The sequence below is a fragment of the Lichenostomus cassidix genome, chromosome W, assembly GCF_008360975.1.
Source record: "Lichenostomus cassidix isolate B80296 chromosome W, HeHo_3.0, whole genome shotgun sequence".
Classification (NCBI taxonomy): Eukaryota; Metazoa; Chordata; class Aves; order Passeriformes; family Meliphagidae; genus Lichenostomus; species Lichenostomus cassidix.
This window is the reverse complement of record NC_139510.1, coordinates 22,856,317-22,866,550: the sequence shown is the minus strand read 5'-3', so window position 1 is coordinate 22,866,550 and position 10,234 is coordinate 22,856,317. Positions and strand designations below refer to the sequence as shown.

At 42.2% G+C, this 10,234-nt stretch overlaps 1 pseudogene; it reads left to right on the top strand.

The window, feature by feature from the left end:
* Positions 1-6,949: 6,949 nt before the first annotated feature.
* On the top strand, positions 6,950-10,205 carry LOC146425710 (uncharacterized; annotated as a pseudogene).
* Positions 10,206-10,234: the final 29 nt, after the last annotated feature.

Genomic DNA, 10,234 nt, shown 5'->3' with positions numbered 1-10,234 from the left:
AAAAGTTATTGACTGTTCTTATGCACAGGAATACAGAAAAAGGCATCCTTGAGGTCTAAGACAGTGAACCACCCTAATTCATGTCAGTGTGGTCAAAAGAGTGTAAGGGTTTGCTACAACTAGGTGTATATACTCTGTTATTTTGTTAATTTCCCTTAAATCCTGCACTAATCGACAATTAAGACCATCAGCTTTATTGGCAGGATGGGTGTGTTGTATCTAGATTCACATTCCACTAATAACCCAAATGTAAGGAACTTTTCAATTATAGCTGCTAATCCCTTCGACCACCGAACTTCAAAGGGTATTGTTTTTGCCTTACTGGTGTGGCACCTGGTTTGAGTATAATACTCACTGGCTCAGCTCATTTGGATCTCCCAGGAAAATCACTGGCCCACACTATTGGAATGACAGCATCTTCAAGTTCTTTGGGAATTTCACCATATTTCTCCTGTATACAAAGGGCAGCTACTTCGACAAATTTAGTTTCAGGAATTATAATTTCCATTCCTGCTTCTTTGCAAAATTTAATTTCCACTTCTAATTTCTCCAATAAATCCCTACCCAACTGATTTAGGGTGAGCTAGAAATTATTAATTTAAGAGAACTAGAAGCTGGATAATAATAATAATAATAATTTTGAACTGATTTAGAAGGCCAGAGATTGGATAATGATTTACTAAGATTTGCTTGCTGAAGACAATTTATTATTCGCTTAATGATTTTGTGCCTACCTAGTATCGGGGAGGATAGAGAGAAGAGAGCCAAATAATTGAGAAAAACTACTGAGTGTGACTGAACATCCTGCCCTCGGCTCGGACCCCAGAACTGGTACAAGTTGGTTCTAAGACTTGGACTTGGACCAAGAACCAAGGGAGCATGCACAAGGGAACAGGGTGAAGAGTTCATCCTTAGGAACACTACTAACTTCATCCCTCATTTATCTTTGGGACCCTCGCCCAGAATTAATCTGTGAAACTGCATGTGTGAGAGCATATTTAAATGGACTTTGAACTCATTATAATACGAAGTGGGGATAGGTAATGAATATGTATAAGGGCTTTGTGTAACTTTATGCATATGTAACCTGTAACCTAATATAAACCAAGTGAAGTGCTGCTGACAGTGTGCATGTCTCTGGAGGGGCTACCCCCCCTGCACCCCAGCTGGAATAAACGCATACCTACTTCATAACTTTCTGAGTTGTGGAGTCAATCCGCGCCTCATTTTGGCACCCCAGGTTGACAAGGTTTGCATGGCTGCAGGATCGACTGACGGGCTGACATCCTAGGCATGCCCCGGGATTTTCCTGGAGGAACTCCCCTCCTCAGCCGCTCACTGCGGGGGCAAACAACGACCATCTGATACAGCGGAGAAACGATATGTGTTTTGGGTATAGGGAAGCCTGTAAGTCATATACGTGTGGCTAGGGCTCCTGGTAAGTCACAGAGAGATGTCTCTGTGCGCAGCGTCATCCCTGAGTGGTGAGCTTGCAAGTGACCGGCTAGGGGAACTGGGAATCGGCGAGGTAATTCACCGTCCTTAGCTGCCAGGGGGGGATTGGCTGACTGATGGGGCGGCCGCGAGCGATCCTGGTGGTGGATTGAGTGAATCCCAAAGGAAACTAGTTTGAAAGGAAACTAGTTTGAACTGTTGTTAACACCGCTGTTGTGTATGTGTGTATGCGATGCAGATTAGTCTGCATGTGTGAAGCGAGTGAGGGATTGGTTGGTGAAGTGATGAAGCAAGTGGTTTAATAAAGTTAGAATGAATATTTGGGTATGGTTGTGAATTATTAGCTTTGGTATATGAGTGTGGGTTTTTGGAATTTTTGTTGTAATTTGTTGTTGTGGTCGCAAAAAGTGTTTGTTGTGTTGTAATAAGTGTTTATTGTTGTGTTAGGGTGAGTGTATGCAGTTGTTTGAAATTGTAGCGGTAAGTGAATAAAGGAAAACTATACCGCGGCCAGTTAAAGACACTGGTTTTTTTGGTGGCTACATCAAAAGAGCATAGCCCCAGACCTTTGGCTTTATGTGGATGTAGTACAGCAGCTGCGCCACAGTATGATTAGTAGGTTTTAACACGGTGTCAGGTTTGCAGGCTTGCGGAGTTGGGAGATATTATTTTTTATCAACCTGTCAGAGAACGACTGGGCAGGTTGTAAAGAGAATTAAGTTGGAGCATTATAAAAGTTTTGTGTGGACAAAAACACCAAGTTCCTTCTTAGCAGTGTAATTTTAGAAAAATATTGAGATTATTGAGTTAATTTATTTAGTGAAAATAGCAGCATATAAAGAGTGGTTGTTTTTATTTTTTTCCTCCCTCTCAGTAATTAATCTTGATTTTTATTTTTTTTTCTCTCTCTCATACCAGCTTGGCTTTGAGTGAAATAAATGAGATGCTTGTCTGATGCCAAAAATACCTTTTTGTTTTGAATGTAAAAATAATTACTGTAAGGTTTGGGCATTGTGTGAGTGTGCTGCATGTCACAAAAAGTGGTATTGCGTTTTTCGTTTGAGATCAAAGTGGTGTCCAGCGTGTGAGGATTCTGAAATTCAAGCTCGATATAAGATAGCTGAAATAAAAAGTGGAGATCTTAACGAAAGAGATGCGCTTACTATTGTGACAGAGTGGTCAGAAGCAGCTGTTATTGCTTTAGTGTGTGGAAAGAGTCATTTAGTTCCTGAAACCTGGTCAGTGCGGAAGGAAAACTGGGAAAAAACAGTAAGGCGGTGTGAGAAGAACTATGCCTGGAAGAGAGATAAAACCAAGAGAAGGAAATAGATAAGATGGGAACTGGGCAAAGCAAAGAAGTTCCTAAAACAACTCCACTTGGTTGTGTTTTAGCACATTGGAAGGAAATTGCAGGGAGTGGAGGTACAGAAGATAAAAGAACTCTTATCAAATTTTCAACTCAGTGGTGGCCTTTGTACAAGCTAGATGACAGAATTAGATGGCCTCCACATGGGTCTTTAGAATATAACACTCTGTTACAGTTAATGTTGTTTTTAAGATGGGAAGGAAAATGGGGTGAGGTCTCTTATGCAGATATGTTTTTCTCCCTCCAAAATCACCCTGAATGGCAAAGAGATTGTGGGATTAGACCTCCCATTGACCCTATGGTATTAGCCCTTGAAAAGGAAGACAAAAACAAAAGGGGAAAAATTAAGAGGTGCTGCTCCTCTTGCAGCATTGGAGACCGATGTATAAAATCAGATAAGGTTTATCAAGAAATGCAAGAACAGGATTTAACTGATCTGCTTAAGCCTCCCCCTAGGAGACAAGAAGATGTGGACTTGGAAGGAACATTGACTCCAACTCCCTCTTGCCCAGACAGCCCTGTCGCATGTCGGACCAGGAAACAGGCGCTACAAGCCCCCCTAAGGGAAGCAGTGGGACCAGAGGGAGAAGCAGTGCTGATTAAGGTACCTTTTTCTACAATCGACCTAGATGCATGGGAAAAGGTGGCCAAAAATTATCGAACTGATCCAGTAGGTACCGCTAAACACTTGCGATTTATAATTAAACAACATAATCCAGGTTGGAGTGATATGCATTTGCTATTGGATGCATTAACTGAAACTGAAAAACAATTAATTTTAAAAACAGCAGGGGATTTGGCAGAGGACTTTTATAAAACACAACAAAAAGATGTAAAAGATTAATTCCCACTTCAAGACCCACACTGGGATCCAAACAGGTCAGCAGAAAGACAAAAATTAAAAGATTACCAGGAATGGGTAGCAAAGGGGATGGAAAGGGCCATTCCTAAAATCATAAATTGGTCAGCCTTATATGCAATTAAACAGGGTCCTTCCGAGCCACCATCTGACTTCCTGGATCACCTGAGACACGCCATGCATCACCACACAACATTAGATCCTGAATCTGATGTAGGAATATGTTGGAAAACACAGTTTTCCAGCAAAACTTGTGTTAGTTGAGCAGGCCTGAACAAAGCCTCAGCATAGTCAGGCCTCAGTAAAAATCCTAACAAGCTGTCGTGAGAAGCTAATACCTGAGAACCACAGCTGTGCTTCTGAGCTGTGAGAAGAATGTCATGGGAAAGAATAGGGAGTCAAGAGTGTTATGAGAAAGAATAAGGGAGTCACCAGGAAGATCCCTGAATATGTGAGAACAAACTGCAGATACGTGTGTAGCTATAATTAGAAACATCTGTAACAGTATATAAGTTCCTCGTTTGGTGAAATAAAATGGAGCTTGCTTTATGACTTATATTAAGTCGTGTGTGAGTTCTCTCTCGCCGTTTGTCACGAATACAGCAACTAGTAAATCTGGTTTTGAGGCAGTCTACAGGGGACGTTAGACACAAGCTTCAGAAGCTTTGGGGGGCAGATGCGAGAAACTTAGAAACCTTATTAAATGAAGCATGCAGAGTATTTAGTTATCGAGAAGAGGGGTACAAACAAGGAATGAGAAAGTTAGTAGCAATAGTAGGAAAAGAAAGAAAGGAAAAACATGAGCAAGGACCACCCAGGCAGGGACCACGCAGACAAGGCCCACCTAAGTTAGGTAAAGACCATTGTGCTAGCTGTAAGGAATTTGGTCATTGGAAGAGCCAATGCCCAAAAAGAAAGCAGAACAACCAGCAAAGAAGGTGAGACCAAGAAGGGGTCGTCACACACGTGAAAGAAGACTGAAGAAGACCGGAGGACTCCACCCTAGCAGACCCACTGGTTGTAATGAAGCTAGGGGAAAAAGAAAAAAAATAAAATTTTTGGTGGATATGGGGGCAACATATTCGGTTTTAAATAAAGCTTTAATGCCGGTAGGGGATGATTATATCATGGTTCAAGGGCCAACTGGCCAATCTGAAAAAGCGTATTTTTGCAAACCTTTAAAGTATAAACTGGGAAAGCAATGGGATATTCACAAGTTTTTGTACATGCCCAGATCTCCAAAAGCCCTTTTTGGCAGAGATCTGTTGGAACAGTTACAAGCAACCATTTCATTCAAAGATGGGGAAATTACTCTGGAGGTAAATGATCAACAATATGTTGAGGTATTAAGTTTAATGCTAACAACCACAGAGGCTGAGGGAGAAATTAGTGAAAAAATTATGAATCAAGTGTTCCCTGGGGTATGGGCAACAAACGTACCTGGAAGAGCTAAAAATGCACCCCTGATACAAATTAAGTTGAAAGAAGGGAAACAACCAGTCAGAGTTAAAAAATACCCCCTTAAGAAAGAAGACAAGGAAGGAATTAGCCCAGTGATTGAAAACTTTTTACAGCTAGGGCTATTGAGAGAGTGCAAATCTGATTTCAACACCCCCATTTTACCAGTCCGCAAACCTGATGGGTCATATCGGGGGGTACAAGATTTAAGGGCAGTAAACAAAATAACTGAGGACCTCTATCCTGTGGTGTCAAACCCCTACACACTACTAACTGAGCTAACACCTGAACTAACCTGGTTCACTGTTTTAGATTTGAAAGATGCTTTCTTTTGCCTCCCTCTCCATGAAGCCAGCCAGAAAATATTCGCATTCGAATGGGAAAATCCCAAAAACGGACGCAAAACTCAGCTCCCTTGGACGTTGTTGCCTCAAGGATTCAAGAACAGTCCCACCCTATTCGGGGATCAACTAGCAAAAGACCTGGAATCCTGGGAAGCCCCCTCTGAAGAAGGGAAGCTATTGCAATATGTTGATGACATCTTAATAGCTACCCAGACAGAAGAAGCCTGTGTACTCTGGACAGTAAGTTTAATAAATTTCCTGGGGCTCCAAGGGTACAGGGTGTCCAAGAAAAAACCTCAAGTAGTAAAACCAAAAGTAATTTATTTGGGCTATGAAATCAGTGCTGGGCAGCGAACTTTGGGACAAGACCGGAAAGAGGCCATTTGCCAAACCCCAAAACCCCGAACTGTAAAGGAACTACGGACTTTGATGGGGATGACGGGATGGCGTAGGCTTTGGATCCTTAGTTATGGAGTCCCTGTAAAACCTTTGTATGAGCTCATCAAAAAGGAAAGCAGAGATTTTCAGTGGACGAAGGAGGCCACGAGGGCCTTCAAACAACTGAAGAATGCCCTGATGTCAGCTCCAGCTTTGGGCCTTCCAGACGTGAGTAAACTATTTTTTCTGTTTTCTCATGAGAAACAGGGGATTGCCCTGGGAATACTAGCACAAGACCTGGGCCCATATTGACAGGCAGTTGCTTATTTCTCTAAGCAACTAGATGCAGCAGCCAAAGGGTGACCCGGGTGCCTCAGGGCTGTCACAGCAGTCGTGCTAAACATCCAAGAGGCACTCAAGTTTACCTTGGGCCAGAAAATGACTGTGTTAGTGTCCCATACAGTGTCTGCAGTGCTGGAAGTGAAAGGCGGACACTGGCTTTCCCCACAGAGGTTCCTGAAATACCAAGCCATCATGGTGGAGCAGGACAATGTGGAAATAGTGGTCACGAACATTGTCAACCCAGCTTCTTTCCTCAGTGGGAACAACGGTGAGCAGGTGCACCACGACTGCCTGGAAACTATTGAAGCCACATACTCCAGCCGTCCAGATCTGAAGGATACACCTTTGGATGATGCAGAGACCTGGTTTACCGATGGGAGCAGCTACGTCATCAGTGGAAAGTGACATGCAGGGTATGCAGTCACCACCAGCAAGAAGGTAATAGAATCTGGACCCCTACCAATAAACACTTCTGCTTAGAAAGGTGAAATAATTGCTTTAACCCATGCTTTGGAAATAGCAAAAGGAAAAAAGATAAACATTTATACAGAATCAAAGTATGCATTTGGAGTTGTACATGCGCACGGAGCCATTTGGAAAGAAAGGAGACTGTTGAACTCACAAGGAAAAACATTAAACATGCACAAGAGATAACCCAGCTTTTGGAAGCAGTCCAGCTACCTGAAAAGGTAGCAATCATGCACATTAAGGCACACCAGAAAGTGAGCGCAGAATTGGAAGAAGGAGATGATCTGGCGGACAGAGAGGCAAAAGAAGCAGCGAAAGGTGAGGTGGCAACTGAAGGGGCTTTAATTCCAGATGACCAAATCTCCCTAGAAGGTAAGCCAACCTATAATAAAGAGGACAGAAAACTAATTGAAGATCAGAATGGGTCATATAATGAAGAGGGTTGAGCTATTACTGCGCAGGGGAGGTTGGTCATTCCCTCTCATTTAGTGTGAGCATTAGTAAGGAAAGAACTGTCGCTATTGAGCCGCTAGCAGAGAAAGAAGGTCCAGGTTCAAAGTGTGGCATCAAGAAGAAGGTTTTATTATTTAATTCCAACTTATATAGACTTTTCAAAGGTCACCCAGATTGGTCAGTTTGAAGCCTCCCCATAGGCCTGATTGGCCAGGCCTGAACTGTCCATATCTTGAGAAACTGTTTTTAATAACATCCAAACTTTATCTTTGTTTATAAAACACAGGAAGAAGAGAGAAAAGAATTCTCACGGGAAAGGTCTGTGCTAGCCACAAAGAACATCAAAAGACACATTGGGGAATAGATGCCCTACACAAATATTTAATTGAAAAAATTATTGCCAGAAATTTATATGCTACCATCACACAGGTAACCCGACAGTGTGACCTTTGCCTCCAGACTAGCCCTAAAAATATCCCCAAACCAAAATTGGCCAGATTGGGAAAGGGAATGGGCCTGGACAGCAGTGGGAAATTGATTTTTCGGAACTCCCAAGAAAAGGGGGGTATTGGTACTTGTTGGTATTAACAGATACCTTTTCAGGATGGCCAGAAGCCTTTCCCACTAGAACTGTCAAAGCCCAGGAGGTAACCAAGGTATTGCTACAAGAAATAATACCACGCTTCGGAGTTCCAGCCACAATGTCCTCAGATAGAGGACCACATTTCATTTCAAAGGTGGTACAAGTTAGCCATCATTTAGGCGTAGATTGGGAGCTTCACACCCCATACCACCCGCAGTCAAGTGGTCAGGTGGAAAAAATGAACCACCTAATCAAACAGCAAATTGTAAGATTGGGGCAAGAAGCTAATTTACCCTGGCCCCAATCTCTTCCACTTGCATTATTATGAATCTGAACTAAACCCAGAACCAAAGAAAAATTAAGTCCTTTTGAAATGCTCTATGGGAGACCATACGGAGTACAGAAAGGACTATCCACCCAAGTTGGGGAGGAAACATTGACCGCCTATATGGAGATTATGCTTATGTTAAGTCTCTTACAAAGAAAACTTTAGAGCCACAGTGGGAAGGACCATTTCAAGTACTCCTTACCACTTTCACTGTGATCAAAATCAAAGAACAGAATGCCTGGATTCATCATACTCGAGTGAAGAAGGCTCCAGAGACCCCTTGGAAAGTGGCTTCTAATGATAATGAACTGAAATTGAAATTTACCCGGGTAAAATGAATGTAATTAGAAAAGTTACTCTCATTGGTGTTCTCACAATTATAACCATACTTCAAGGAAAAGGAGGTACTTTTAGCTAGGGCAATGCTGAATGGCCTTGGTCACAAGCCCTCATAGGGCATTCCAGCTTTCAGGGAAACTACCCTACAGACAGCCGTCTGGATTTGGCTATGATTGTAATGCATGGTGATGAAATTTACCACCCACCTGAATAGGTTTGGAATTGAGATGAGTGGATCATGACCCTACCTGGTATCATTAATGAAAAAATCCAGGTGGGATGCAGGAAAATAGAACCTGGTTTTCAATATGAAAAAGCTTCTTCTATTACAGTTTTTGGCCATTTTTTGGATTTCAATCTGGCATCTAAAATTCACTCTGGCATTTCAAAAGAACTATGCCCTACTGAGGATTGGGATTGTGTTAAACAAGGTGTGTTTTCCTTGTGTTGTTGCCAGAAATTCACTAGTAACAAGACTTCCGGTGACCCAAGCGACATTAATGTCAAAATTACAAAGTCTTGCAAGGAAGAGCAAAGTGACTGCTGGTTTAATCTTACTATGGTTGTATTGGTTTGAAAACAAACCAGTGGGAGATCACACGTCAAGAGTGAAATTAAAAATAAGTGAAATAATACAAGGAAAAGCACTGACAAAGTCAGATACAACCTAACACCCTGTTAGGGTGGTAGTAGCAGTCCAACTGAAGTAGTCCAGTTGAAGCGGTGATCCTGTGAAGGTCTAGTCTCCAGCTGAAGATCCAGTGGTAGCTCTGGTCCTCTGGGAACCCAGTAGACAGGGCTCGCTCAGGCAGTTCCAAGGCCAGCTTATATCCAGGTGGGAACACCTGGTTCCTCCCTCCTGGGCAGAGCATCCCACAATGGGATGAGATAAGTCCATGAGTCACACGGTGGGTCCCTGATGGCCCATTGCCTGTCATCCAGAGTGGGTCATTAGCAGGTGATAGCAGCTAACGGCCCACAGCTGGTGGTAATAGAATACTTAACTACATCTATATTGCAACCTAGGACAATGGTTCATCCTTTTTATGTAGTGGGTCAGTGGACATCTAAACCTACTCAACCAACACTATTAGGATTAACTCAGAAATTTAAAATGAATGTGGTAGCTAGACCAAAACAAGAGTCCTCCCAAATTAACACTCCTATTCCTCCTAAACTAACACTTCAACCAAAAATTTACGAAGTTGGTCCATATGTGATAAGAAACACAGGCCAACAGCAATTGTTGTTTAACCCAGAATGGTCTCTTAAGCGTGTAGAATTACTGATGCAAATTAATGTTTCTGGAATTCAACCGGCTTGTTCTTCTCTTTTAAAGACATCTTTCAAAGGTTGGACAACATGGTTACAGAGGCAAGAACTTTTCAGGAGCAGAACACGAAGAGATTTAACTGGAGTATTAGGAACAGGATTGGGTGTTTTAAATGAGATTGATTCAGAGATACTAATGAATAAATTGGCCACCACAACCGGTGACCTAACAAGACTAAAACAACCTTTACAATCATCTTTACTAGCGTTAGGAAATGGTCAGTGGCAAATTTCAAAAGTACTTCCAAGATCTTGCAAAGGCTAACAATCAGGATCATAAATAATTAATGGATGCACTTGGAGCAGTTCAAAATAATGTATCCCTTGCTTTTAGTTGCATACAAGCACAATTATGGATGCAATCAGCAGTCTCTTTAATTATAAGGGATGGAAATGAAGGTGTTTTCCCTCTTGAAGTACAAAAAGCTGTTTGGGATAATGCCACTAAACTGGAAAAGAAGCTCCAATCTGTGTGGACTTTAGTAAACTTCACCTTGTGACTAGCACAGGTCCTTCTCGTGAGAACATT